Source organism: Musca autumnalis, unplaced genomic scaffold (assembly GCF_047663935.1).
Source record: "Musca autumnalis isolate F117 unplaced genomic scaffold, ASM4766393v1 scaffold_5, whole genome shotgun sequence".
Taxonomy (NCBI): Eukaryota; Metazoa; Arthropoda; class Insecta; order Diptera; family Muscidae; genus Musca; species Musca autumnalis.
The window spans coordinates 43,240,589-43,264,524 of record NW_027412088.1 but is presented as its reverse complement, the minus strand read 5'-3'; the positions used below and the strand labels follow the sequence as shown (position 1 = coordinate 43,264,524).

The 23,936-nt window shown below is 38.7% G+C and overlaps 1 protein-coding gene across 1 annotated transcript in view; it reads left to right on the top strand.

Annotated features, from left to right (window-relative positions):
* Window positions 1-23,936, top strand: part of LOC141405530 (uncharacterized) — a 756,997-nt gene that overhangs the window by 205,019 nt on the left and 528,042 nt on the right. The window lies entirely within an intron of this gene.

Here is a 23,936-nt window from a genome sequence, read left to right as displayed (position 1 = left end):
TTTAACTGAACCAGCTGTAATTTGACATTTGAGTTCCTCAATCGTCACGAAACTTCTCCAAAATCGACAAATTAGATCCATGTTTTGGTTTAGCCCCCATATAACGTTAACTCGCGATTTTCGGTATTTTGAGGATTTTAGCTACAACTTTTAACCGACAGCCTGTGTGGAATGAAATACTTTTTTCCCAAAAAAAGCTTATGTATTTTAGGGGGTTTATAAAAGTATGAACTATTATAAAGCTCACAAATTTGCGGGGATATCGATAGATAGAGCTTTTGTACCATACTAGCCTACGAAAAACACAATGTCGCTGTAAGCAGGGTCACTATGAAACCCCCGGTAAAAATATCCAAAGGATTCTCGAACGTACCCTTACCAAACAAAAATGTTGAACATTTGTGTGGTTGGTACCCCAAGGATCGGACCGATAAGGCCCAAATTTGAACATGAACTAAGTTTCGAAAAAATATTTTGATATTCTAAGTTTGGACCAAACCGATTGCTCCGTTCCTGAGATATTGCGAGTATTTTCGAACTTTTATGGCCTCTTGATCTCTAGTGTGTAGGTCTCGTATCACCTCGCACTGAGCGCTAACTTTGTCTTCATGACTTGCTTTAGCCTCTTCAGCTTTTTTCAATTCAATTTCCAGAATCTTGTTACTGACTTTCAATTTCCCTTCTTCAAACTCCGATATGCCGATATCCATGTGCAGGAATTCTATTTCTTCTTCCAAAGACAGGTGCCTATTGGACATTAACATTATTGGCACCACTTCCTCTTTCTTGGTAAACAATTGGAGGTTCTTCTCGTTTAACATTTTATGTTTTGCTGCCAGCTTCGATGCTGCAGCCCTCTGCTTATACGTATAAATGGCCTCATTGTAATGTTTAGTCTGGGTTTCATTGACTTCTTCCATCCCCCTAGTTGATGAGAAGAAGAAGCCTCTCCACTTCATCCTTTGCCACCGTCTCCATTTGAAGCAGCATGCTGAATGTCCCTTCCCCTACGGACATCCCCACTTGAATATTAAGACTTCACCGCTCCTTATTTGCTGACCCATTTGAGGGAAGTACCTGACCTGAACTTCTATATCTCAAAAACGGTAAAACCTAGGAACAAATCATAACAGTCAATCCTCTAGAGGGGTGTAAGCTCTTTGTACCAGGCCCTGTTTTTTGAGATGTAGAGCTTCTTGTAGGAAATAATAATTGGTATTTGAAAGATTTTCATTTATGTAAAATAAGGAATTTGATCGAAAACCAATTGAATTAAGCATGAGTTTATTATTGTTAGCCTTTTTGTGGTGTAAGAGAGTCTTGAGAAAGAAGTTTTAGTCATAGGGCGACAAAACTTGACTATTATCACGCTATCTGGCGAATTAACATTTTTGGTGTTATTTTTGTTCTGAAGACGATGGATTGATTTAATACGTGGTGGCGGAATGTTTATTGAATTCCAGATGTTACCAAAAATCTGTGTCAAGTTCTCATTATGTTCAAAAGGTACTCCATTTACTCTTACTTCATTTGCGACGTGAGAATTTTCCTGTCTAAGAAGCTGTATCCGGAGATCTTCAATTTGACATGATCAGAGTCACAGGAGACATTTTCCAAGTTAGCGACTCTTCCAATTACATCGTTTAATTCGGATTTTACATCATTCAAATCAGATCTTAAATCGCATATTTTATTGTCAACCTCATTTATTATTCGATTTTCAGTTTCTTTTAGCATTTGTTGGAACTGGGCTATTAGGCGTTCACTAAGTTTTGAGAAACGTTCATCTAAGATCTGGACTAAACGAAAAGGAGAATTTGATAGCCGAGGAGTCTTGCAAGGGTTCCCCATGGTGCGGTGAACGATGCTCTCTTGGTCACGTTTGGGTGCCCGTGTATCTTTTTCCATGTCATTTTCAACAAGAATGTTGATTTGGGTGACGTCCAATAAGTTTTCCTCATTCAATGTGACACAGCGAGAATTGTTGGCGAAAGGCTAATAAAAGAATTTGTGTATGTTTTCGAACACTGATAATAATACAGATGTTTTATATCTCAGGGATTGATATTGCCGACTTTTAGGCTATTGCTATATGCACAAACGGGGTGACTCATTTAAAAACAGGGTGACTCAGTCAAAGCAGGGGTGACTTAAACAAGTTATCGAAAAAAGTGAGGCATACTTTAGGGTATTTCTGAATAACTGCAACAGTTCAGACACAGTTAATGAAAGTCCAGAATTTTATAAATGCTTTAAAACTCTGTTTAAAACCCGAATTGAATTAGTAGTCAGCTCTCTGAGGTTGATGACAGATAAACATACACACACCAGTTATTGACACATGTGAGTTGACGGAGAGAGTTTATTATGTTTTTATTTTACTTTTCCCAACATTTTTGTTAGTCTCATTTCGATAGGACTTGCGGTTTCCAAGCAAAATCGCGAAAATCTAAAATAAACCTAAAAATTTGAACTTTGACCTCGATTTATTTAAAAATCCCTTCTGCGATTTTTTCTTGTTTTTGGATTTTTCTCAACTATGAACATTGCTGTTTCAGAATCCGTAAAAACTTCCCAGGCGTAAGCGGGTTTTATTTAAAGTTAGTAAAGGCGCACCGTACATGGTATTGTTTTATAAGGAGATACAGTCAGTGCATTGTCCCAATTAGAACTTCTATATCTCAAAAATGGTAATACCTACGAAAATATCATAAAGACCAATTTTGTAGAGACCTTTTGCAGCTACAATATTTTCTCTTATCCCATTTTGATAGGACTTGCGATTTCCAAGAAAAATCGTGAAAACCTAAAAAACCATGAAAATGTGAACTTTTTTATTTAAAAAGCGCTCCGGCGCATTTTTTGTTATTTGATTTTTCTCATCTATGAATATTATAGTTTCAGAATCCGCAAAAACTTTCCAGGTGTAAGCTCCTTTCATTTAAAGTTGGTTCAAGAGCACCGTGAAACAAATTATTCCATTTTAGTTAAGAATATTTCATGGTGGAGGGTATAAAAATATCCGACCAGCCGAATTTAATGACTTTTTACTTGTTAAGCTTATATTTCGTCTATTTACAAATATAAAAGTTTGGGCCTACTCTATTGTCATACACACCCACAACTGTGACACAAGTTTGCAAACTCAAATTTAATTTGGCAAAACTATAACAAAATTACCTTTCAACCGACCTTTTAACATTTGGCACAACTATTAATACGAATTTTCCTTTATTGTTTATAATATTAATAATAATAACAATAACATTTAACAATTTCCTAACCACATCCCCCATAAACCGTAGTTGCAACAAAGGCGATTATGGTTTCATAACTATTTTATGTCAACCATCTCTGCAGCTCCCTATTAGGTCTAAAGTAACTAATGAAGTAGTAAATGTATGTATATACGTATGTATGAAAGAAAAGATATAACAAACTCATGGCATTCAACATTGTAGTTTGCAAATATGTTTGTTGGTTCCTTAATGTCTATCAGCCATGAGATGCTGTTCTACAACAACAACAACAAGAACATTAGTTAACTTCCTGTGAACAACAAATACATTTTCTATTTATATACGTAATATGTATTTGTCTCGGAGAGTTTGTAGCTATGTATGTCTGTATGTATGTGTAACAATATATTAACTTTTAAGTTTATAAATTATTTCCGAAAATCGTTTACCAAACTCATTCTCTAAAGATTCCCAACTTTGCTCGATTTGAGCAATTGGTTTTGTCATGGCGTTTTTAAGTATTCCCACTGGAATGCGTAGCACTTCTTGTTGCTATAGCGTGGTGAAGGCGGTGGTGTTTCATATTGTGTGTTTATGTTCTTGATAAATGACAATGATTTCCCATGGCAATTTATATCTGTCTATGTACATATGTATGTATGTTCTTAGGCATGTAAATGTTGAAGAGCATAGAAAAGATGTTGTAGTTGTAAATTGAGTTATACAAATATTGAAAATTTAATTTACAATTAAGGAAAAAATAAAGAGTTTAGAAGATAATACGATACATACAAATACACACAAAAAACGTCAGTTTTTGATTGGTGGTGGTTTTAAGTTCAAATACTACTTATTTGTAATAAAGTATAATAATTATAGACTTTTGAAGGTTCCTAATTTAATCTTACTTACTTAGGTGGCCCGTTATAGGACGTTTGTTCCATACGTCGAACATGAAAAGATTTCCATTCCTCTCAGCTTGATGCTGTGTTTTCTCAATCTGGGATTTGGAATTTTTTGATGTCACTTTTTTCACTTGTTCGGGTGCCACCGTGATACAATGGTATGCACACCCGCCTTGCACGCTGAAGGGTTCGATTCCCCTGTCAGGCAACACCAAAAACGGCCAAACCCCCATTTTTGTTGTTGTCACCGATTGTTAATTCTAATGAGATTCGACAGTGAACATATTGAAACTAAGGAAAGCAAAAAATTAGATCAAAATATTGAAAGGTATGGGCGTGGCGTGCTCCTAAAGACGAAAAAAGTTTCCCAATTGTGGGAAATACGTAATTTTTGCAAACTTCTGGAGAAGGAAACAGCTATTTCTCAAAAACTATAACATATATTGTGTTCATTGTTTTTTTGTCAGGTAGGTAGGATAGAAGTGAGCTATTTTGTTTTTCCTCAGGTACTAAGTTTTAGTGAAATTCAAAGTTAAATTGTTGAGTTTTTTACTTTTTTTCCATCAAAATAGGTATCAGTGTTTTTGTTTTTTATACCTTGCTATATAACGGGTGTTTTTTTAAGCCCGATAGAACTTGAAATTGTAAAAAATAACACAAAAAATTAAATTGCAATCAAAATTTTTTTATTCGAAAGATCAATATGTACGTGACATTAACATTTGAAAATGATTTCGGGCATATGGGCACCGCGGCTGTTCTTGACGAAGTGCATTCTGGAGTCCAATTTTTGGCCACTTTTTCGAGCACTGCTGGCCGTATGTCACGAATAACACGAACAATGCTGGCCTCCAAGGCATCAATTGTTGCTGGTTTATCAGCATAAACCAGTGACTTCACGTAGCCCCACAGGAAATAATCGAGAGGTGTCAAATCGCACGACCTTGGAGGCCAATTGACAGGTCCACTTCTCGAAATCAACTTCCAATCGCCAAATTTTGATTTCAATAAGTCGATGGTTGCGTTCGCCGTATGGCACGTAGCGCCATCCTGTTGAAACCACATCTCCTCCGGATCAATGTCATCCATATTTTCAAACAAAAAATCATTGATCGTGGTGCGGTAACGATCTCCATTGACCGTAACGCGAGCTCCGGCCTCATTTTTGAAGAAATAAGCTCCGATGATGCCACCAGCGTGAAAACCGCACCATACGGTGCATTTTTCTGGATGTAATGGAGTCTGTAGGGTCTCTTGTGGATTGGTCTCACTCCATATGCGGCAATTTTGCTTATTAACAAACCTGTTAAGCCAAAAATGCGCCTCATCGCTGAACACAATTTTGCGATAAAACAACGGGTCATTTGCCAACTGCTCTAGAGCCCAATCGGTGAAAGAACGACGCATATAATGGTCTCGTGGCTTCAATTCCTGCGCCAGCTGGATCTTATACGGGTGTAGGCCGAGATCTTTGCGCAAAATTTTCCACGTAGTGGACGGACAGAGGCCCAATTCCTGCGACCGACGACGAATCGATAAATTTGGATTTTCTTCCACACTTTCGTTTACAGCGGCGATATTGTCTTCAGTACGCACATTCCTTCGACGTGCTGGTGTTATTGCATCCTCTAGAGAGTATGTGGTACGAAATCTATCCACAGTTCGACGAATGGCTAGTTCAGATGGACGATTATGTACGCCATACAAATGACGAAGTCGTCTATAAGTTGCGCGAATTGACGACTGATTTTCAAAGTAAATTTGGATAATTTCGTAGCGTTGTTCAAGCGTGAGTCTATTCATGATGATTTGTCAGAGTATACTGAAACAAATAAAAAAAAGTTTCATCAAAATTTAATTTTTTGTGTTACTTTTTACAATTTAAAGTTCTATCCAGCTTAAAACACCCTGTATTAAAAATGGTAAAATTCCAATATATTAGCTATACAAATACAAAACAAGTAAAAAAGTATCAGTCAGCTTTGCCGACAGAGATATACCCTCAGCCTGTGTATATTGAAACAATTTTTTTTTCCAAAAAACGCATGTATTTAGGGAGTTTTAAAAATTTTGGGCGTTTGAACTGACAAAAATGTTGATTAGGATTTAATATCAAAAGTTTTGCGGAGGAGATACTAAAAAGAATGGATCTCCAGCCACTACATGTGGTACCATAGGGGTTTTTTAGAACTTCAGGGATGTTTGCTCAAGAAGTATAAACTTGCCCCTGAAACAACTTTTACCATCGCTATTGAGGCAGCAATGCAAGTTGCTTCAACAAAAATCAAAGTGATTCGAAAGCAGGTCTTAAAGTGAACATGTATCCGAAATTTTGAGTGGGAGGTACCGGATGGAGTGGACAAATATAGACCATATTTGAACCCGATCTATATCTGGTAGATATATTAGGATGTGTAAAGTATGGACCAATTCGGCCACTCTCTTCAAGAGTTATCGTACGCACAATTTTTCCGAACATTTTTGAACTTTTGTGGGGAAGGTACCTGAAGGAGTTGACCGATATGGCTTATCTTCGAACTTAAACTATGTTTGGACAAAATATTACTAAGGCCAAACTTTGGACCGAATCGGCAGACCTGTTCGAGAGTTATTTTGCGCTCCAACCTCCTCACACGGTGTCATAGGGTTTTTTTTGCAACTTTCAGGCTATTTTCTCAGGAAGTATGGACTTGCCCCTGATGAAACTTATACCGTCGTATGGAGGGCAGTGAATACAAGTTGCTAAAGCAAAAATCAAAGCGATTCGAGAGATGTTCCTAAACTGAACTTTTCCAAAATTTTGTGTGGGAGGTACCCGACGGAGTGGACCGATTGAGTCCATATTAAAACCTGATCTAAGTCTGGTACACGCTCCACGATGGGCAAAGTATGGACCAAATCGGTTACACCCTTCAAGAGTTATCGTGCGTACAAATTTTCCGAACATTTTCGAACTTTTGTGGGGGAGGTACCGGAAGGAGTGGACCGATATAGCTCATCTTCGAACTTAAACTAAGTTTGGACAAAATATTGCTAAAGCCAAAATATGAACCGAATCGGTTCATCCCTTCGAGAGTTATCGTGCGCTCCAGCCAGCCAGACAGACAGACAGACGGACGGACATTGCTCAATCGACTCCAAATTGTCTGAAACACATTTCGTCCAAACATACTTGGGGTCTAAAACCATTATTTCGATGAGGCACATTTTGCCCGTATGAAAGTGTATATACCCTTCATAGCCTAAAGGCTGAGGGTATAAAAAAATGGACAACAATTTTCATCGCCATAAGATGCTGTAGAAGCGTTTAAAAACCATGTTTTGTACGTGTCTCAATCTGAGTGGGAAAAATGCTTGAACAGGAGCCCTCGTAGCAAATAATACTTAATAGCAAAAGGGACAATCAAAACGGGACAATATTGATAAGTAGCCAATGAGAAATTCTCTGAGCAACATTTTTGTAGAATATTTGGATGTTGAAAAATATAATCTTGTGGTACTTTTACTACGGTTCAAAAAATAAAGGAACAAAAGGACATGAAAAGATGAATTACTCTACAAAAAGAGTCGCCATTCGATTTAACTGAACACGTATAATCTCAAAACAGCGCTACAATACCGCCAAACAGAGATATAGAGCTACTTTCTCAAGCATTACCGGGGCAATATCAATAAATTCATCACGCGATATCTCCAAAACTTGACCTGGGTCTAAAATTTCGTTTTGAATTCTTAATATATGGGTCAAAACATTTCTTATCCAAAAATTGTCAACACAGGCCGATGTTTAGGTATAGCCCCGTATAATGGTTTATCCCGATTTTCGGTATTTTGAGAGTTTGAGCTACATTTTTTAAGTGAGTCACAAAACTTCTTCACCAAAAATTTCCAACATGAGCCTATGTTTAAGTACTGCCTCCATATAACGGTATTTCCCTATTTTCTGTATTTTGAGGATTTGAGCTACATTTTTGATTGAACTACCAATAATTTGACATATGCGGTTTTCTGCAATCACGACACTGCGTCACCAACAATTGTCGATATGGGCCCGTGTTTAGGTATAGCGCTCATATAATGGTACATTCCGATGTTCGGTATTTTTAGAATTTTAGCTACATTTTCTGACTATATTTGATATTTAAGGTGCCCTGTAGTCCCGGAATAGGCTATTTAAAGATGATGGTTTAAAGATGATGGAGGTGTGTTATTGAGATGATTGAAGATGAAGGAGATGATAGAGTGTTGATGCAGCTTGATTAGATGAGGTTGATAAGATAGAGATGATGAGATGATGGTGAGTGTAGGAGATGTAGAGATTGATACCAAGGAATTATCTGGAAGAGTGAAAAGAGTCTGATTATAAATGGTTGTTAAGGACCTTTGCCAAGCCATGCTAGATGTCTGGCAAAGTTGAGTAGGACGATGGGATCTATGTTATTAAAAATACAATGTAAATTGATATAAAACAAATGAAAAATATATCTTGTGTTTGGAAACCTGTTTCGTTTTGTGGATATTAAAAAGAAGTATGAAAAGAAACCGGTCTATAAACCACGAGCTCCGCCAGCCGACCAACACCGATATAGTAAAACATACGAGCTGCAATTATTGGGTTAGCTGGGCCATATCAACCGGATGGATAAAGATGCCACCGGTATAGTAATACGAGCCATTTGACGTTACGCCACCCGATGGTGCGAGAAGCCATGACAATGAACTGGTGCAAGAAGCCATGACAATGAACTGGTGCAAGATGCTATGGCAATGAACTGGTGCAAAATGCCATGACAATGAACTGGTGCAAGATGCTATGATGATGAACTGGTGTAAGATGTTTGACAATGAACTGGTGCAAAATGCTATGACAATGAATTGGTGAAAGTGTGTGTCACTCCCTTGTAAATGTCATTGGTGATTCACCTAAATTTTCACCTATCACTTGCACCCATAATTCAACACATGATTTGTCATCGAACATTTTACTGGGTTGTTTTAGGACATTCGAGTGTCCAAAGTATGAACCACGCCAACACCCTGACTCCCGGAGTCTAAAAGCAGTTCTCGCCGCCTGAAACTGGATTAGGATGTCCAGAGGTTGGAGATCCAGGATGACGTTTAAATCAGCTTGAGGAGTGCTTTAAATCGATCTGGTAATCAGCAGTGACGCGGTTCTATGTACACTTGATAATTTGGAAAGTAACGCTTTGTTACCAAGAGCTTGCCACCAGACCAGTCTACCATAGGTAAGTATGGGCAGGACCACGGTTACATAGAGACCGTGTATGATCTGTGGTCTCAATCCCCAGCTTTTCCCAATGGAGTTCTTACAGGAATAGAGTGCCATGAGTCCTTTCTTCGTTCGCTCCTCTACATTTCTTTTCCATGACAAGCGATGGTCCAGAATAGTGCCGAGGTATTTAGCTTCCGTAAAAAGTTCGAGGGCCACCCCGTCCAGGACTGGAGGCTCGAAATTGGGAATTTGCGTTTCTTAGTGAATAGTACAAGCTTTGTTTTTTCCGGGTTTGCTCCCAGACCGTTGTTCTGGGCCCAGTTTGCAAGTTGTATTAAGGCTGTATGTACGATAACAATAAACTTCTTCTTTATTTGCCATTCCGTATTCGGGTTTTAGCGATCATACAATTACATAATGATAATTGGGTATATTTAACAAATCAGTTTATTAATTTTTATATAGGTTTCTGTTTTTGGCGGCATTCAGAAGAGTTCTTTCATTATGGTGTCCAGTCCAATCTTGAATGTTTTTGAGCCATGATGTTTCCCGTCGCCCTCTCGGTCTTCTCCCATCGATTTTTGGTTGGATGATTGTTTGCAGAAGCTTATATTTTTCATGCCTCATAATGTGACCAAGATATGCGGTTTTTTGTGTTTTTATATTTTTATTAATTGGCATTCGACATGCATGCGTTCTAACACTTCGTCGTTTGTAATGCGCTCGGTCCATGGGATCTTTAAAATTCGACGATATATCCATATTTCAAACGAGTTCAGTCTTTTTTCATCTACAGCTTATATAAACAAGCCGTGAAAATTTCTACCAGGATTTATTGCGCCGGCTCAGCCACATTCTGTAGCATTGTCGGTATTATAACATCCGGTCCCGGTGATTTATAAGGCTGTAAACTGTTGATCGCCCACCGAATTCTTGTTTGATTACTTATTCTGTCAATCAGCTGTCCATCTTCGTCAGTTCGGACTCGACTGTGACTTGCTGTTGGCAAGCCTCCGTCGAAGTCAACACAACCGGGAAAATAAACCCCTGACAGCAGATCCAAAGTCTCTAGACCGGAGTTAGGCCAGGAACCATCGCTCCGTTTGATACTACCTATGGATTTTGGGTCCTTAGATAGTATCTTAGGGAACTTGACAGCTTCACTAACCCCTTCTATCGACTCGCTAAAACTAACCCAAGAATTTCGCTTAGCTTTCTTGATTTCACTCTTGTACTTATAAAAATTGACCTTGTAGGCATCCCAATCCGTACTGAGTTCCGTCTTACTTGCTTTTCCCATTTATCCCATTTTCGGTATTTTAAAGGTTTCAGCGTCATTATTTTTAAATCGAAATGTATGAAATCTGGTATTTAGTCTTCGATGAGATTATAAAATATTCCAGAAGAGAGTTATAACTATAGGTTCAAGTTTTGATGTAGCCCCCAAGAACGGTACCTCCAGATTTTCGGTATTTTGATAACTCCACGTTTTCACATAGCCCCATGGAAGAAGGATACCTCCCGATTTTCGGTGTTTTTAAGGTTGTGGCCTCAATATTCAACCGAAATGACTGAAATTTGGCATTTAGGTTTCCAGAAGAGAATAATCAATATATGTCTACGTTTTCATAAGAAGGGTAATTTCTGAATTTCCAATCGAAATGGCGGAAATTTGACATTTAGTCTTCGTTGGGGATATAAAACTGTACACGTGAAATTTGTCGGTATAGGTCAACGTCTTCATATAGCCCCCATAGAAGGGTACCTTTCGATTTTCGGTATTTTGATGATTGTGGCCTCATTGTCCTACCGAAATGGTTTAAATTTGGCATTTAGTCTTTGCAGGGGTATACAACTTTCCACATGAAAAGCGTCGGTATAGGTATACGTTTTGATATTTTGATGGTTGTGGTCTCAATATGCAATAGAAATTGCTGAAATTTGTCATTTAGTCTTCCTTGGGGGGTATAAAACGTCTTCAATAGTTCCCATAAAACGGTCCTCCCCGATTTTCGATATTTTGAAGATTTCAGCGGAATTATCAAAACGAAATGTTTGAATTAGGTATGTAGTCTTCGATGAGGGAATAAAATATTCCAGAGAGTTATGAGTATATGTCTACGTTTTCCTATAGCCCCCATAGAACGTTCTCTCCCGATTTTCGATACTTTGAAGGGGGGGGGGGGCTATAATTATTCAAGCGAAATTGAAATACACAAAATTGTATAAGTGGTGGAGGATATAAAAATTCGACCCCTCCAAACATAAAGCTCTTACTTTTTTAATTTAGTTTCCAAAACCCTTTTACTTTTCTCTATACAAATCTTTTAAATCCACCCCATATTCATTTTAGTAAAAGTTGACAAATGTTTTAGCTCTCATTTCGATTTCTAAAAAGCACAACAACATCAACAACATTGCAAATACATAACTGCGACACTAAGTAGAAAATATGAGTTATGCTTTTTTATTAATTTGGCAAATAATCCGAAAAATATTAAAATTCTTGCGTTACGCATTAAAACGAAGGCACGTGCCATAGTCAGAGTGGGCGGTTAACGAAGGAGTTGAAATTCCACTCGATTCGTTAGTGTCACTAATGGGGTATGGTGTTGTTGTTGTCGTTGTTTGTTAATAATGTTTATTGAAGGCGTGACAGTGGTGGCTGTAGCCAATTTTTGTGAATCAATGGCTAAATTGTTTAGAAGCCTTATCGTCAAAAACCCTCTGCCAGTTTTACAATTGTCACCTTGGCAATTTACCATTGTATCTTATTGTTTTAATTGTGACCAATTTATGCTTTTTGTTGGAAATATAAAACTTACTTACAAAATTAGTAGTTACTGGACTGAAATTCCTTACAGTTTTATTTCAAACATTTCAAAAACTCACCCACTGTACAATGCTGCATCAGCACTTTTATATTTTTGCTTGTTGACATTATGAGCAACACAAAAATAAACGTAAAACTCATTCCCGCTCTTACGCATTCTTTTTCGTGGTGTGAATTAACGGCCATACTTACAGAAGTATTATATTACCAACCCCAGAAATGGGCTTGTGTTTACACTCCATCAAATGGATTGAAATTGGGTTGGGCCACATTATAGATGGTTGCCTTCTTTGGCTTTGGTGGCATTTTCGTTATGGACAAAGATGTTAGAATTTGCCTTCATGTCCGAGGATGTAATGAACAAGACAAAAATCAACAATGAAAAGAGAAGAAGAACGAAAATGTTTCAACACTCATGGCATGAACTAATCCATTGAGTATGTATGTATGTGTGTGTGGCCCTGGGTAAAAGTAAAAGTGTGAACACTTAAATTCTAAGTATTGATGTGTTTTAAGAGTCTACCATTTATATCCTATACCAGATTTTGTTGCAGGTTACTTTGTGTAAGTGTATTAGTTTGTAACGTTCTGGAGGAGTCGAGACAGACCCATAGTTCCTTTTATTGATCTGCTTAGTTCTTTTTGATTATCCGCTTAGAATGATTATGGAATTTTGAAAGCTTTCCCAAGGATAGGGTGTTTCATAAGACCCTTTCACAAGGAAAGGGTGCTTCCTAAGACCCTTTCACAAGGAAAGGATGCCTCCTAAAAACCTTTCACAAGGAAAGGGTGCTTCATAAGACCCTTTCTCAAGGAAAAGGTGCTTCATAAGACCCTTTCCCATAGAAAGGGTGCTTCGTAAGACCCCTTTCCAAGGAAAGGGTGCTTCATAAGACCCTTTCCCAAGGAAAGGGTGCTTCGTTAGACCCATTCACAAGGAAAGGGTGCTTCCTAAGACCCTTTCACAAGAAAAGTGTGTTTCCTAAGACCCTTTCACAAGGAAACGATGCTTCATAAGAACCTTCATAAGAACCTTTCTCAAGGAAACGGTGCTTCATAAGAACCTTCATAAGAACCTTTCTCAAGGAAACGGTGCTTCATAAGAACCTTCATAAGACCCTTTTACAAGGAAAGGGTGTTTCCTAAGACCCTTTCACAAGGAAACGGTGCTTCATAAGAACCTTCATAAGAACCTTTCTCAAGGAAACGGTGCTTCATAAGACCCTTTCCCAAGGAAAGGGTGCTTCGTTAGACCCATTCACAAGGAAAGGGTGCTTCCTACGACCCTTTCACAAGAAAAGGGTGTTTCCTAAGACCCGTTCACAAGGAAAGGGTGCTTCGTTAGACCCATTCATAAGGAAAGGGTGCTTCCTAAGACCCTTTCACAAGAAAAGGGTGTTTCCTAAGACCCTTTCACAAGGAAACGGTGCTTCATAAGAACCTTCATAAGAACCTTTCTCCAGGAAACGGTGCTTCATAAGAACCTTCATAAGACCCTTTTACAAGGAAAAGGTGCTTCATAAGACCCTTTCCCAAAGAAAGGTTGCTTCATAAGACCCTTTCCCAAAGAAAAGGGTGCTTCATAACACCCTTTCCCAAAGAAAGGGTGCATCATAACACACTTTCCCAAAGAAAGGGTGCTTCATAAAACCCTTTCGCGAGGAAAGGATGCTTCATAAGACCCTTTTCCATAGAAAAGGTGCTTCATAAGACCCTTTAGCAAGGAAAGGATGCTTCATAAGACCCTTTTCCATAGAAAAGGTGCTTCATAAGACCCTTTAGCAAGGAAAGGGTGCTTCATAAGACCCTTTAGCAAGGAAAGGGGGCATCATAATACCCTTTAGCAAGGAAAGTATGCATCATAATACCTTTTAGCAAGGAAAGGGTGGTCATAAGACCCTTTCCCATAGAAAGGGTGTTTCATAAGACCCTTTCCCAAGGTAAGGCTGCTTCATAAGACCCTTTACCAATTAAAGGGTGATGCATAACACCCTTTCCCAAGGAAAGTGTGCTTCATAAGACCCTTTCCCAAAGAAAGGGTGCTACATAAGACCCTTTCCCAAAGAAAGGGTGCTTCATAAAACCCTTTCCCAAAGAAAGGGTGCTTCACAAGACCCTTTCCCAAAGAAAGGTTGCTTCATAAGATCCTTTCCCAAAGAAAGGGTGCTTCATAAGACCCTTTCCCAAAGAAAGGGTGCTTCATAAGACCCTTTCCCAAAGAAAGGGTGCTTCATAAGACCCTTTCCCAAAGAAAGGGTGCTTCATAAGACCCTTTCCTAAAGAAAGGGTGCTTCATAAGACCCTTTCCCAAAGAAAGGGTGCTTCATAAGACCCTTTCCCAAAGAAAGGGTGCTTCATAAGACCCTTTCCCAAAGAAAGGGTGCTTCATAAGACCCTTTTCCAAGGAAAGGGTGCTTAATAAGACCCTTTTCCAAGGAAAGGGTGCTTCATATGACCCTTTCCCAAAGAAAGGCTGTTTCATAAGACCCTTTCCCAAAGAAAGGCTGTTTCATAAGACCGTTTCCCAAAGAAAGGGTGCTTCATAAGACCCTTTCCCAAAGAAAGGGTACATCATAAGACCCTTTCCCAAAGAAAGGGTGCTCCATAAGACCCTTTCCCAAAGAAAGGCTGTTTCATAAGACCCTTTCCCAAAGAAAGGCTGTTTCTTAAGAGGCTTTCCCTAGGAAAGGGTGCTTCATAAGACCCTCTCCCAAGGAAAGGGTGCTTCATAAGACCCTCTCCCAAGGAAAGGGTGCTTCATAAGACCCTTTCCCATAGAAAGGGTGCTTCATAAGACCCTCTACCAAGGAAAGGGTGCTTCATAAGACCCTTTCCCATAGAAAGGGTGCTTCATTAGACCCTCTCCCATAGAAAGGGTGCTTCATAAGACCCTCTCCCAAGGAAAGGGTGCTTCATAAGACCCTCTCCCAAGGAAAGGGTGCTTCATAAGACCCTTTCCCATAGAAAGGGTGCTTCATAAGACCCTTTCCCGTAGAAAAGGTGCTTCATAAGACCCTTTCCCATAGAAAGGGTGCTTCATAAGACCCTTTCCCATAGAAAGGGTGCTTCATAAGACCCTTTCCCATAGAAAGGGTGCTTCATAAGACCCTTTCCCATAGAAAGGGTGCTTCATAAGACCCTTTCCCATAGAAAGGGTGCTTCATAAGACCCTTTACCATAGAAAGGGTGCTTCATAAGACCCTTTCCCATAGAAAGGGTGCTTCATTAGACCTTTTCCCATAGAAAGGGTGCTTCATAAGACCCTTTCCCATAGAAAGGGTTCTTCATAAGACCCTTTCCCATAGAAAGGGTGCTTCATAAGACCCTTTCCAAAAGAAAGGGTGCTTCATAAGACCCTTTCCCAAAGAAAAGGTGCTTCATAAGACCCTTTCCCAAAGAAAGGGTGCTTCATAAGACCCTTTCCCAAAGAAAGGGTGCTTCATAACACCCTTTCCCAAAGAAAGGGTGCTTCATAAGACCCTTTCCCAAAGAAAGGGTGCTTCATAAGACCCTTTCCCAAAGAAAGGGTGCTTCATAAGACCCTTTCCCAAAGAAAGGGTGCTTCATAAGACCCTTTCCCAAGTAAGGGGCGCTTAATGAGACTCTTTCCCAAGTAAGGGGTGCTTCATGAGACCCTTCCGCAAGTAAAGGGTTCTCCATAAGACACTTTCGCAAGTAAAGGGTTCTCCATAATACCATTTCGCAAGTAAAGGGTTCTCCATAAGACGCTTTCCCAAGTAAAGCGTGCTTCATAAGAATTTAGGCGACTGCAATATTCTGAGCGTAGTTGATCCAAAACTACTCTGGTTTGTCGTGGCAGCTGACGCTCCTTAGCTGCGATAGGTGCGGGATGTACTCCGAGGACTTTATTCACACTATATTTGCTTATAATTGCGTCCGTGTGAACGCTATTTAAACCTGCTTGATATGCCTCTTCATTTAGGGGTTCTCTCCTGTATCGTTGGACCTCCTAATGTGCCTGAATGTGTCGGGTGATTGGGATGTCTTTGTTCCTACTTTTCAGTTTGTCGCAGGTGGATGTGGCGTGCATACGTCTTGAACATACTGTCGAATGTGACCCCTAAAATGTTGGGGCAGTTTGTGGTCGGAATTCTGTTACCATCGACCACGACATTCAACTCGACATCCAAACTGCGCTGTCTATGTGGTGAACAGAGTGGCTGTAGATTTTGTGGCGGAAATCTGTATATTCACGTGGAAAAAGGTGGTAAGATCGGTTAAATAGGAATTCAGTATCTCACAGATGTCATCAGTGAAGGTATCTGACGACAGAATCGTGCAATCATACGCATACGTTACGATCTCGATGCCGTCTGGAGGGGCGGAATACAGGAGAGGTAAAGGTTAAACAGTTCCAGAGATAGGGGGCAAGTCCATATTTCCTGAGAAAAAGGCCCGAAAGTGTAAAAAAACCCCTATGACACCATATGTAGTAGCTGAAGAGCACAATAACTCTCGAACTTAGAAACCGATTTGGTCCAAAATTTGGCCTTTGTCATATTATGTCCAAACTTGATTTAACTTTTAAAATGGCCCATATGGGTGCTCTCCTTAGGTTACCTTCCCCACAAAAGTTCAACATTAGTGTCCAAGCGGCGTTTAGAGTCTGTTCGGAGATCCTTTGCTTCCTGGCATACTGCTCCAACAGTTGTACGATAACCCACTGAAATGACAAGTGGTCGCGATATCTATCGAAAAGATATGACTATCAAAGTAAGATCCACCTCCGTAATTCATTATGTCGGTCCATTCCCTCCTCCGCAAAACTTTTGAACTTTAATGATAATCCACATTTTTGTCGGCAAGTTCAAATGTCCAAAAAGTGCCACAAAATTCTGAAAATACCATAGATACATTCGATATGTCCGTAGATGAAAGTTCCATTTCACATAGGCTGAGGATATATCTCTGTCGGTAAAGCCGACTGATACTTTTTTAATTGTTTTCATAGCATCTTAATTTTTCCAACGGTGGTCCACTAACGCTACGCCTAAAACCATGTCCATGTGGTTATCGTTAGTGAGCATGGTACTTCTAACACCTCTATCACCTGAGCTGTCCCGTGTTGCTTATTTAACTCCCCCAGTATACGTCGATGATATAAGGTATCATACAGTCGGCTACAGTATGGATCCTTCCCACACTGGTTTCCATCTCTTGTGGTACATCAAATCCCGATGAGGTAGCATTTGTGGGCGTTACAACGTGTATTATCCTCCTTTTAAATACGAGAAGAAACTATTGACTACTCTTTAGTTTTTTTTTATGATTTTGTCTACGTCAGTGTGTTTTACTCCTCTTTCTGTGTGTGTGTTAAACATGATTAGATTACAAGATAAATGTTAGTTTTCTTTTTTGTTGTTTGTAGGCTACTACGGGAATCAAACAAATGTTGTAGAAGTTTTATTTAATTGACAGCAAAAAAAGTTGCCTTCATCGAAAGTAGTTTCTTCTTTTTTTAGTGTATCGCAAAAATACCATTTGTAGCAATTTAAATCTATTTTTGAAATGGACGAACTTTTTTATGTTGTTATTTATAGATTTCGTTTGAATCGATGGTGCAGTAAAACAATTTCAAGCGATTGATTGTTTTTTTTGTTAAAATGGAAAGGTCTATGTGTTTTTTTCATTCAATTGTTTTTATTTCTTTCAGTTGCAAAAATTTCTATGAATTTGAAATTTGTAACTGTTAAACAATAAAATATGTTTCTAGTATCTAAATTTAGTATTTATTGATCAAAAAACAAAAACAAAAAAAAAATAGACAAACAAACAATTGAAAATGTATGTTTATTCATATGTTTTCATTTGAGGTTTTTAATGTTTACTTTATATCTATTTTTCAAAATTTTTATAAACTCCAACAATTGTGGAAGTAAATGAATAAATATACTTTACAGGCAAAAAAAAAAAATTATTACAATACATGACAGACATTTAAAAGAAAAACAAGAGATATACCCTCAGCTGGTGGGAGTTGAAACTTTCATCTACGGACAGATCGAATGTAGTTAGGGTCTTTTCGGAATTTTTTGGCCCTTTTTGGACATTTCAACTTGCCGACAAAAATGTGGATTAGGATTGAACTTCAAAAGTGTTGCGGAGGAAGTACTTGAAGGAATGGACCGACATAGAAGTGGATCTTATTTTGGGAGTCATATCTTTTCGATAGGTATCGCGCCCACTAGTCATTTTAGTGGGGGTTATCGTAAAACTCTTGCACCAATATGCCATGTAGTGGGACCACAACGAGCAGCACCGGTACATATTACCAAAGGATCTTCGAACAGACCCTAAACTGCACTTAGACACAAATGTTGAACTTTCGTGGGGGATATGGACTATTTTAGAACTTAAACTAAATTTGGTCAAAATATTAGAAAATCCAAAGTATGGATCAAATTGGTTGACCCGTTCAAGAGATATCGTGCATACCATTTGAGTGAAATTTTTAAATATTGGGGGGAAGTACCGAAAAATGTGGACGGATATTGTCCATATTCGAACTGGACAAACTATGACGAAGGCCAAATTTTAGACCAAATCGGTTGATCAGTTCGAGAGTTATAGTGCTCTTCTGCCACTATATATTGTGCCATAGGGTTTTTTGACATCTTTCGGGCTGTTTTCTGAGGAAATATGGACTTGCTCCTGAAAATCTTTTACCTCGTAATGGAGGCAGCAAATGTTAGTTGCTTAAACAAAAATCAAAGTGATTCCAGAGCAGGTCTTAAAGTGAACTGATCCGAAATATTGTGTGGGAGGTACACGAAGGAGTGAACAAAATATTACGAAGGCCAAATTTTGCACCGAATCGACAGATCCGTTCGAGAGTTATCTTGCGCTCCAACCACCTCACACGGTGTCATAGGGGTTTGTGCAACTTTCAGGCTATTTTCTCAAGAAGTATGGACTTGCCCCTGATGAAACTTGTACGGTCGTATGGGTGGCAGTGAATACAAGTCGCTACAATAAAAATCAAAGCGATTTGAGAGCAGGTCCTAAACTGAACTTTTCCGAAATTTTGTGTGGGAGGTACCCGAAGTAGTGGACCGATTGAGTTCATATTGGAACCTCATCGAAGTATGGTGAAAATTTCACGATATGCAAAGTATGGACCAAAACGGTTACTCCCTTCAAGAGTTATCGTTCGCACAAATTTTCCAAAGATTTTCGAACTTTTTTGGGGGAGGTACCCGAAGGAGTGGACCGATATAACCCATCTTCGAACTTAAACTATGTTACTTGGGGTCTAAAACCATTATTTCGATGAGGCACATTTTTCCCATTTGAAAGTATTTATACCCTCGTTAGCATAAATGCTGAGGGTATAATGAAATCACAATGCTTCACATGTGGAAATACGCAATAACTCGTTTTATGTCTAGCCTCTCAAATCCAATATGCCTGATAAACTGCATCAGAAACACCAGCGCATCATATCCAGTATCTTGAGTGGATGTTCACCAATCTGTAAGATATCATTTGTACACCCTAGACCACATAGTATGGAGGGTATATTAAGTTTGTTTTTTTTTCCCGTTTCTAACGAATTGAAATAATCTTTGCGACCATATAAATTATATATATTTTTGATCAGGGTAAAATTCTGAGTCGATCTATGTATGCTCGTCCGTCCGTCTGTGGTAATAACTCTAGCATCCACTAACATGTAGATATGACGCTGAAATTTTGGGAAGATGCGTCTTTTGTTTGCAGGCAGCAAATTTTAACCGAACTAGCTGTAATTTGACATTCTCAGTGGTCACGAAAATTCTTCACTAAAAATCGTCAAAATATGTCCATGTTTTGGTAAAGCTTCCATATAACGGTACCTTCCGATTTTCGTTATTTTGAGGATTTTAGCTAAAAATTTTAATTAGCTGTAATTCAACATTTGAGGATCCCAGTTGTCACAAAATTACTCTATCATCTCGGTTTTCGGTATTTTGAGGGTTTTAGTAACATTTTATGACCTAACTACCTGTAATTTGAGGTTCCCAAAGATCACAAAAATTTTAATCATAGGTCCATGTTTTGGTATAGCCCCTATATAACGTTTTAGGTTCCCATAGGTCACAAAATATATTCAGGAAAAATTGTCAACATAGTCCATGTTTGGCTATAGCCCCTGTATAACGGTACCTCCCGATTTTCGGTATTTTGAGGATTTTAGGTATATTTTTGGACGGAAATACCAGCAATTTAACACTTGAGGTTTTTAGCGGTCAACAAAGGTCCATATTTTGGTATAGCCCCCATATAACACTAGCTCGGTATTTTTAAGATTTTATCCATCTTTTTGGACAGAAGCACCTGCAACTTGACGTTTGAGGCTCTCAGTTGTCACAGAACTATTCTATAAAAAATTTCAACATAGGTCCACGTTTCGGCATAGCCTCCATATAACGATACCTCCCGATTTTCGGTATTTTAAGGTGTTTAACATCATTTTTTGGTCGACCTACCTGTAATTTGACTTTTGAGATTCCCAGAGGTCACAAAATATTTCAACCAAAAATTTTCAACATAGGTCCATGATTTGGTATAGCCCCCATATAACGGTACCTTCCGATTTTCGGTATTGTGAGTATTTAATCTACCTTTTTGGACAGAAGTACCTGCAACTTGATGTTTGAGACTCCCAGTTGTAACACAACTACTCTATCAAAAACTTTCAACATACGTTCAAGTTTCGGCATAGCCCCGATATAACGGTACCTCCCGATTTTCGGTTTTTTGATGATTTTAGCAAAATTTTTGATCGAACTATATGTAATGTGAAGTTTTAGGTTCCCAGAGGCCACACAATATATTCACCAAAAAATTTCAACATAGTCAATGTTTTGGTATAGCCCCCATATTGCGGTACCTCCCAATTTTCGGTATTTTGAGGGTTTCAGCTAAATTTTTTGATCGAACTACCTGTAGTTTGACGTTTTAGGTTCCCAGTGGTCACAAAACATCTTCACCAGAATTTGTTAACATAGGTCCATGTTTTGGTATAGCCCTTGAGGGTTTTTGCTACCCTTTTTAACATAAGTACCTGCAATTTGACGTTTGAGGCTCCCAGTTATAACAAAACTACCTCCCGATTTTGGTACATCTTCTAACGGGCAAAATGTGCCTCATCGAAATAGTGGTTTTAGACCCCAAGTATAATCCGTTTCAGACAATTTGGAGTTGATTTAACAGTGTCCGTCCGTCTGTCTGGCTGGAGCGCACGACAATTCTCGAACGGATCAACCGATTTGGTTCAAAATAATTCCTTCGTAATATTTTGTCCAAACTTAGTTTAGGTATAAGATAAGTCATATCGGTCTACTCCTTCAGGTACCTCCCCCACAAAAGTTCAAAAATGTTCGGAAAAATTGTGCGCACTATAACTCTTGAAGGGAGTAATCTATGTGGTCCATACCTTGACCATCGTGAAATTTCTACCAGATATAGATGAAGCTTCCGTATGGACTCTATTGGTACACTCCTTCGGGTACCTCCAACACAAACTTTCGGAAAAGTGCAGAATCGCTTTGATTCTTTTTGCCAAAACTTGTATTCGCTGCACCCATTACGTCGGTATATTTTTTGTCCGGGGCAAGTTCATGCTTCCTAGGAAAATAGCCTGAAAATTGCCTGAAACTTTGAATCTCTTAATCTGTTGTCTAAATTTAGTTTAACTTCGAATATAGTCCACATCGGTGCTCTCCTTAAGGAAGAGGTACCTCCCTCAAAAGTTCTACATTCTGTTCAAAGATCATTTGCTTCTCCTTGTGGTCCCGTTAAAGGCGTAATTATGTTTTTCGAGGGAAGGTCCATTCTTCCTGGTCCAAAAACTTTAAATTATACGGTTACCAACTGAAATGACTAATGGACGCGATATTTATCGGAAATAAACGACTCTCAAAATAGGATCCACTTCCAAAGTGGACTACGTCGATCCATGCCTTCAGGTATTTCCTCCGCAATACCTTTGAGTTCTAATCCAAATTTATATTCTTCCGACAAGTTTATACGTCCAAAAATGGCTATAAAATCTGAAACTCCCTTATTGGGGAAAAGGACTTTGGTTATGAAAAGAATTTGTTATACGATTCGATATTGTCAATAGATGAAAGTTTCTATTTACGCAGGCTGATGATATATCTCTGTCGGCAAAGCCGACTGATACTTTTTTACTTGTTTAGGTTAGATAATTTAGGCATTTGAGTTATCCACGGTCAAAAAAAATTGTCCACCTAAAATTGTGAATGAAAACTAATTGATCCATTTAAATTAAGACTATTTTATGGTGGTTGGCATAAAGAGTTCGGACTGGTCGAACTTAACGATTTTTTACTTGTTCTTTTTATACTCCCACCATAGTATGGAGGGTATATTAAGTTTATTTTTCCATTTATAACGCATTGAAAGTTAGAAAGTATCAGTCAGTTGTGCCGACAGAGATATATCCAAGAGGAAAGAAGCAAACACAATACTTCTGACGTCTATAGGGTTTTTTGAGACTTTGGACCAATTTCTTAGGAAGAATGGATTTGCCCTCGAAGAAATTGTACCGTTTTAACTAGCGTCGCATACAAAACATGTTCCAAAAATTTAAAAACGATCCCAGACCAGTCCTTAAACTGCACTCTTTGTAAACTTTGTGTGAAACAGTGGTCCGCAGTTGTCGATATTCGAACATAATTCGAGGCTGTAAGAAAAATACGATGTACGATGTTTGGACCAAATCGATTTTGTCCTTTGAAGGTTATCTTAGGTACTACTCAGTTTAATTGGTGCCGACAGGCTTTTGGAGATTTTAGGGCATTATCTCAGGAAGTGTGGACTTACCCCCGAAAAAAATGCGCTGTCGTAACAAGTCCCGTAAGAAGAACTGTTTGGAAAAAAATGAACACGATCCGAGATGAGCTGTTACACTGCCCTTTTCTCAAATTTTGTGTGAGAGGTACCCGATATAATGCATATTTTAACTTGATACATGACTAGATGAAATAATACGACGTGCAAATTTGGACGAATCAGAAACTTCCTGTGAGAGTTAACATGCGGATTTGCCATTTTAGTTGGTGCCGTCAAGGTTTCTTGGAGCTTTTATCTCAGGAAGTATAGAGGCCATTATTTCAAGAAGTATGGACTTGCCCCGAAGAAATTGTACCGTGGTAAAGAGGACCGCAAGGACATTCTGCTGAAAAAATTTCAAAACCTATCCAGGAGGAGCTCTTAACTATCACTTTCTCCGAATTTTGTGTGGGAGATACCTGAAGGGGTGGACTGATATAGTTCATATTCCAATCCGATTTATGCCTGAAAATAATATTACCATATGCAACGTTATGAACTTTTCGGTTATTCCCTTTGAGAGTTATCGTGCACACCATTTTAACGAAACTTTTTTGTGGGGGGAGGGGGGTACCAGACGCAATGGACCGATATGGACCTTTTTCAAACATAAACTAAGTTCGGACAAAATATTAAAAGTGTCCAATTTTGTACCCGATCTCTTGCTTCGTTAGACAGTTATCGTGAGCACCAGCCAGACAGACAGGCGGGCAAACGGACATTGCTTAATCGATTCCAAATTGTTTGAAACGGATTTCGTCCAAAGTTATTACTTGGGGTCTAAACCCATTATTTCGATGAGGCTCGTTTTTGGTATATACCATCTATAGCCTAATTGCTGGGGATATAATACACATTTGCGATCC